General features: G+C 44.7%; 1 protein-coding gene across 5 annotated transcripts in view; it reads right to left on the reverse strand.

Annotated features, from left to right (window-relative positions):
* Positions 1-3,535, reverse strand: part of Cpne1 (copine 1) — a 48,397-nt gene extending 44,862 nt beyond the window's left edge. For 3 of the 5 annotated variants that reach the window (XM_070007163.1, XM_070007164.1, XM_070007162.1), the window contains exon 1: positions 3,375-3,529. The gene's annotated coding sequence lies outside the window, so the exon portion shown is untranslated. Of the gene's footprint in view, positions 1-3,374 lie in introns of all 5 variants that reach the window. The other 2 variants (XM_070007160.1, XM_070007159.1) reach the window with 1 other exon arrangement.
* Between the last annotated feature and the right edge of the window lie 3,608 nt (positions 3,536-7,143).

Below are 7,143 nucleotides of genomic sequence, written 5' to 3' on the forward strand. Positions count from 1 at the left end.
TAGCACAAAACCAATCCAAACATAAAAGGGAAAACCTATTCTACCACAGGGGGAAAGATTCAGAATGTCAAAGCTACAAGTCATAACCTCACTGCTCTCAGTGCTAGACCTCTTCTTTCACAAGGAAAAGAAAGCAAATGGAAAATGAGAACCGGACTGAATTACTTTTCTTTGTTTTGCTAGTCCAGGGGCTTGAACTCAGGGCCTGGTTGGGTGCTGTCCCTGAGTACTAACATTCTACTACTTGAGCCACAGCACCACTTCTGGCCTTTTCGTGTATGTGGTACTGAGGAATGGAACCCAGGGCTTCATGTATGTGAGGCATGCACTCTTTTACCACTAACCTACATTCCCAGCCCTCAACTCACTTTGTAAAGACCATAATTTCACAGTGGTATCACAGTTTCCCAAGAAATCACTTATTCATAATACTATATATCAGTTAACCACCGGAAAGTAGGATCCCAAATTGGAAAAAAAAAAAATCCACCCCAGTCATCTTAAACTCTAATTAACTTTAGGATAAGACAAACAATTCTATGTATCAAACTATGTAAAAATACATTATACACAGAGTTATAAAGATAGGCAAAGAGAAAACGGTTTAGTATTGATCCATCAGTATATTTCAGACCTAACCATACACTAGAAAAATTACAAATACTGCTATAGAAAATTTAGCACATTAGGACAATGCAGTCTTATTTACTACTAGGAATTTCAGGATAAAATGTCTGACAACAAACCACCTTATCAAGATGCTAAAGCACAACTTGAACTTGACTATTTCTACTATTCATCTGGTAATAAACACCCAAAGTGAATCTGTTCAGTCATCAGTCTTTAACAAGAAGATAGAAGAGAAGTAGGTATTTTAGATCCCAAAGAACAAAAACCAGCAATCCTACAAAAGATCACATCAGAGATCTGAACAGAGAAAATCAATTACAATGGGCATAATGCTATTAAGAAGTAAAATCACATCATGGTAGGCATTATGAAACTACAGCATCATCCACTGGACTTTTGTCCCCCATGACCAAATGGAAGACATTTCATATTCTAGAATCAATCCTAATGAAAAAATTCTACTGATATTGATGAAGATGTATCACTGCTCAACATTCCCATTCAATAGAAAGAGATTTCTTCTGCCAAAAACTTTAACAATTATTTTGACACCAATAAAAATGTTATCTGACTTCATTTCACTTTGCAAAAATATTACTTCTAACCTAACCAACCACATCGCCATTCACCATGCTTTTAAGACTTAAAAGTTGGCTTTTACTCCAAAAAATGAATAGTATCATAGGTGGTAGTAAAAAGTAGATGAAACTACAATTGAGTTTAAATGATTTTTCTGTGTACTGACCTAAAATATTCATTTCCACCAACATTTATAAAGAACTTGTAGACCATACATGAAGATATAAAACAGAACAACCACTCCATTTTCCAGAGGGTTATCTAAAAGCATCTTTTGTGCAATCAATTAGACACCTACAACACCTACAGAAGCAGGCATTCATCCAGACTGAAGGATGACCTGACATGGTGACACAGGACTACAGTCCTGTAACTCAGGAATCTGAGACAGGAGAGTCTTGAGTTTGACATCAGACTAGGTATGCTTCATCAAGAGACTCCTTCTCAAAAATAGACAAAAAAAAAAAAAAAAACAACTGAATGAGAACAGCATGTATCTCTGCAAAACAGAATAATGCAGTATCAGTATTGTCATTGGAATCAAGCAGCTGGAACACACTGGCCTAAAAAATCAAGTTTTTACAACTTCTAAATCATACCAACACATCCCACAGACGTTCAATGCAAAACATTTGACATGTCATGTCCAAGTAAAAGAAGCCTAAAATGTACTGGTAGTAGCAGATAACAATAAGTTAACTATCACCATGTTTTCTAAAGCTTCATATTTTTATCTAACAGACTTGAACATAAACTGAAATTATGCATTACAATCCATAAGCAAAGTGATCAACATCAAACAAGCATAAGAAAGTAATATAAAACAAAACCAGTCATTATTTTTCTACATGTCTAGACTTGTGGGATTTTATCAACTGCAAATGCTTTGAAACACATTAACGCACACTAGTTAACAGGGCACCAGGCAATTCTGATTTTCACTAGAAATGCAGCTTGCAAAAATTACACCATTCAACAAGCTCCAAGAGATATTCACAAAACTCTCCTTTCAGCAAACCCCTCCCCCACAAGGCACAGAGGTTGTACTTACTAGAATCATTCTACTCCTGTATAATACAAAACAGTACCTTCCAACTGCCCCCAATTACATTAAGTCATTTCTGTAATCCAAGAGCAAAGGAGTTTTCCGAAGCCCCAGAACCTTCAACACAATGCCTACAAATCTCAATACAAACTACCCAGCTAAATGAACGTGTTAGCACTACCCACGTAAAGCCCACACAGGAGCCCCTCTGACGTTCCACTACGAAGCACATGCTGAAGGCACAAAGTCCAGGCACGTACTAACTAGCCGTTAAGCTTGCACAAATGTCCATCCTCATCACTAACCTGTAGATCCCTCTAAGGCCCTCCACCATTTCACGTGGCTGCAAACGAGCGCCGCCAAGCTTCAGAAAACACCCAGCCTCCATATAGCACGGGAGCAGTAAAGCCCCTTCTCCAAGCTGCTTTGAGGCCACGGGCTTAGTACCCTTACAAACTCTCTGCACCTGGAGGCCTACTGACCCCCACTTGCTCCTCTACTAGTCTATATCTATATCCCCGAGGATAAACCCCTTCCCAACACTGGGCCTTCAAGAAAATTCATTGACACCCCTTCGGCCTGCAGGCCAAAAAGGCGGCCGGTTCTCAGGCCTCTTTCTTGGGACTTAACAGCAGAGTACCAACCAGAGCCTTCTGTCCCCCCCAGGTATCCAGACTAGAGTCCCTTTTTTGTTAGTAGGCCACAGAGCCCGCCTTTCCATTTCGGGGGATCCTCCCTACTTCCAGGCGAAGGTGTAGTTACAACCTACGGCCATTTGGAGGCAAGGGAAGTCCTGCCCGTTCGGGGTGTAGGTGTGTTTGCACGGCAGTCCCCGTTAGTTCACAGGCCGTGGGCCAATCCAGCTTGGGCCGCCTCCCTCTCTCCGACCACGGGGCGTCCTCGCCGTGGCCTCAACCCCACTTGGTAGCACAGGCTCATCCTCTCCAGCCGCAGAGGCGCGAGTGGCGCCCCAATTACCCCCGCAGCCCTTGCCCCGACTCTTTGTGTGGGGCACTCGCTGCGGCGGGCTCAGAGGCCTCCGAAGGCCCCGCCCCGGGCCACCAAGGGGCGGCTCGAGCCCCGCACAGCCCCGCCCGTTCCGGGGCTGCGGGAGTCTTACCGGGGAGAGCTTGGGCGGCACCAGAACCCAGACCTGAGTTACCCCCCGCGCGAGCGCCTCCGCCCCGCGGCCGACAGCCCCAGCCCGAACGGCTTCCCGGAGCCCACCGCCGCAGCCAACACCTCCTCCGCTGCCTCACAAAATGGCCGCCGGCCCGTTCAGCCGCTTCGCGTTCCAGAAAGGGGCGGGATGGAACGCTTGCGTCATTGTGTGGGCGGCGCGGCGCGTGCGCACTGATTGTTTAGGGCGGGTTACCGGAAGTGCCTGCGAGGGCCTTTTAATTTCTTAGACTTAGGGCCCAGGTTGGGCTGGGTGTGGATGTGTGAGCCTGCTCCGCGGCGGGACTGGACGCAGGTTGCTGCGCTTCTTTCCAGCGGCTGTGGAAGGAGGGAAAGAGAGCCTACCGACAGAATTGTTCTGAGGATTAAACGGCCCATGAGTAGTGTTAATCTTGTCCTCACAAGAGAGTCAACACCAATTTTTTTTTGGGGGGGGTCCAGTTGTGGGGCCTGAACTCTGGGCCTGGGCGCTGTCCCTCAGCTCTTCAGCTCAAGGCTAGTGCTCTACCACTTGAACCACAGCGCCACTTCCGGCTTTTTTCTTTTTTGCTTATGTGGAGCTGAGGAATCGAACCCCAGGCCTCAGGCATGCAAGGCATGCGCTCTACCACGGAGCCACCTTCCCAGCCCCTCAACACCAATTTTTTACTCCAAAAAACATTTCAATTCAGGAGGGCTTCTCCACCTTATCCCCTCTACAGCAGCATTTTAGTATTACACTGTTACAGAGGGTGAGGGAGAGAGAGAGAGAGGGAGGAGGGGGAGAAGGAGGGGGAGAGAGGGAGGGGGGAGGAGGAGAGGGAGGGAGGAGGAGGGGGAGAGGGAGGGAGGAAAAAAAGAGTGGGGGGGGTCGGTGGCTCACTCCTGTAATCTTCACTACTGAGACGGGAGAATCGCGAGCAGGAAAGTTTTTGTGTTGTTTTCTGTTCATATAATTTATTGCAGTTAGCACACAATTTAAAAATTCACCGATACACCAATAGTACAGAACTAAAGAGCATAATTAGTTATTCTTCCTTCAGGAAAATAAAACATACTGATTGCAAAGCTAGATGTCAGTCTTAAGTTTTAGAATAGAGGAAGAATGTCAACCTAAATACAAGAAAAAGCAATTGCTCACAATGACAAAAGAAAATCCCAAAGAAAGTCTGATTTCTCACAGACATTGATTGTCTTCTCTAAATTAATTTTTTAAAAAACTATTTTAACAAACTATTAAAAAAAAAACTAGAAACTCAAGTAACTAAAGATAAGGCTTCAAGCCTATTTTCACAGCTTTGTTGTTGTTTTCTTTAAATGCCAACACAGCCAAATTAACACACATTTGATCAAGTCCAAAATAGTCCAGCAACACACAATGGAGTTTTCCATTCTTAAGCACAAAAATAGGCTAGGTTTACAGTAGTTAAGGTGATCAAATTTTAAACAAAAGCAATTTAAAAATGGGGGAGAGGAGGAACAGCAAATGTTTTGCATGACACTTCATAGACCATATTTGTAAGTGCAAGACAGGAAAACAAACACTGCAAAATGCTCTCGCCCAGCGTACAGGAGCCACACACTGCCCTGAGCTGCTGCTCATACTCTAACCCCCTTCCCTGTCAATCAAGGCAGTCCAGTCCTTTCAGCCTAGGGCTTTTTTTTTTTTAATTGTGAAAATACTGTACAGAGGGGTTACAATTACATGGGCAAGATAATGAGTTCATTTCTTATCAAGCATTGTAGCCTCCTCCTTTGTTTCCCCTTCCCATCCCTTCCCATCCCTTCTCATCCTCCCCCCTCCAGCATTCCTCCACTGAATCCTCCCCGCCCCCCTACTTTAGCCTTAGGGCTTTTTAAGTCTATAGAATCTTCTAGTGGCTCAAGACTGGAGGCTGAGATCTGAGGATTGCAGTTGAAAGCCAGCCTGGGCAGGAAAGTCCGTGAGACTCTTATCTTCAATTAACCACTCAGAAAACCAGAAGTGGCATTGTGGCTCAAGTGGTAGAGCTCTCTCACCTTGAACTGAAGAGCTGAATGACAACGCCCAGGCCCAGAGTTCAATCCCTATGACAAAAAAAAAAAAAAAAAAAGGGGGGGGGTGTGACTAGGAAGGTGGCTCAGTGGTAGAGCGCTTGCCTTGCATGCATGAGGCTGTGGGTTTGACTCCTCAGCACCACCTAAGCAAAAAGAAAAAAGCTGGAAGTGGCTCAAGTGGTAGAGTGCTAGCCTTGAGCTGAAGAGCTGAGGGACAGTGCCCAGGCCCAGAATTCAGGTCCCATGACCTGACCCCTCCCCCACCCAAAAAAAGAATCTTCTGGGGCTTGAACTCAGCCCTCCACCCTTGACCTTGAGCCCCAGCACCACTTCTGGTTTTCTGTGTTTATGTGGTAAGAAGGAATCAAATCCATGGCTTCATCCATGCTAGGCAAGCACTCTACCACTAAGCCACATTCCAGCCCCAGGGCAAGTTCTTGAAACTAATATATCCAATAAACTACCAAAAAAGCAGGAAATGGAGTTCTGGCTTCAGTGGTAGAACACTAGCCTCAGGCAAAAATGTAAGGCTCTTAATCTCCAATAAACTACTCAGAAAGCTGGAAGGAGGAGAAGTAGAAGAAAGTAGTGCTTGAGAACCTAAATTCAATCAATCCCAAGTGACTCTCCCACACTCAAATACAGTCAACATAAAAGGGGGAAAAAACAGTAAACATGAAAAGCATTGTCAAACTGACAAGCAACTAGATAGACCCTGGAAATTTGCAAATTTGTTTCAAAAACCATAGCTGAGAATTCTGCCTCCATTGCGTTCAGTTATTCTAGTTGTGGGAACACATGGAACCTATCTGGTTGAGAACTACAGTTAAGGTCTACAATGATATCACAGGTCTTCTCCGACCAGTTGATTGTCTTGTGCTCTTTTTACATAGGGTGAGACCAATCAGAACAAAACAAAACAAAGGGTAGAAAAACCCTAAGACAGGGCTAGGAATGTGGTTTAGTGGTAGAGTGCTTGCTAGCATGCATGAAGCCCTGGGTTTCATTCCTCAGCACCACATACACAGAAAAAGATAGAAATGGTGCTGTGACTCAAGTGGTAGAATGCTAGCCTTGATCAAAAGCAGCACAGGGAGAGTGTCCAGGCCCTGAGTTCAAGCCCTAGGATTGGCAAAAAAAAAAGTAAAAAAGTAAATAAATAAGAAAAACCCTAAGACTTAGCCACTTCTCAGAAGATTGAAAACTGGAGGACTGACATTCAAGGCCAGTACAGGATAAAAGTCTATAATACTCCATCTCAATCAATAAAAAGCTAAGTGCAGGGGCTGGGAAGGTGGCTTAGTGGTAGGGTGCTTGCCTTGCATGCATGAGGCCCTGGGTTTGATTCCTCAACACCACATAAACAGTAAAAAAAAAAAAAAAAAAAGGCCAGAAGTGGCACTGTGGCTCAAGTGGTAGAGCGCTAGCCTTGAGCTAAAGGGCTGAGGAACAGTGCCCAGGCCTAGAGTTCAAACCTCAGTACTGACAAAAAAAAAAAAAAAAAAGCTAAGTGCAGTGGCATGCTCCTGTTATCCTATTACACAGGAAGCTTAAATAGGAGGGAATCTAGGTGCTGGTGGCTCATGCCTATAATCCTAGCTACTGAAGAGCTGAGATCTGAGGATGGTAGTTTGAAGCTGGCCCTGGCAGGAAAGTCTGTGGGACTCATCTCCAATAAACTACCCAGAAAAAGC

This window comes from Dipodomys merriami, unplaced genomic scaffold (genome assembly GCF_024711535.1).
Source record: "Dipodomys merriami isolate MVZ:Mamm:240054 unplaced genomic scaffold, mDipMer1.0.p SCAF_7, whole genome shotgun sequence".
Taxonomy (NCBI): domain Eukaryota; kingdom Metazoa; phylum Chordata; class Mammalia; order Rodentia; family Heteromyidae; genus Dipodomys; species Dipodomys merriami.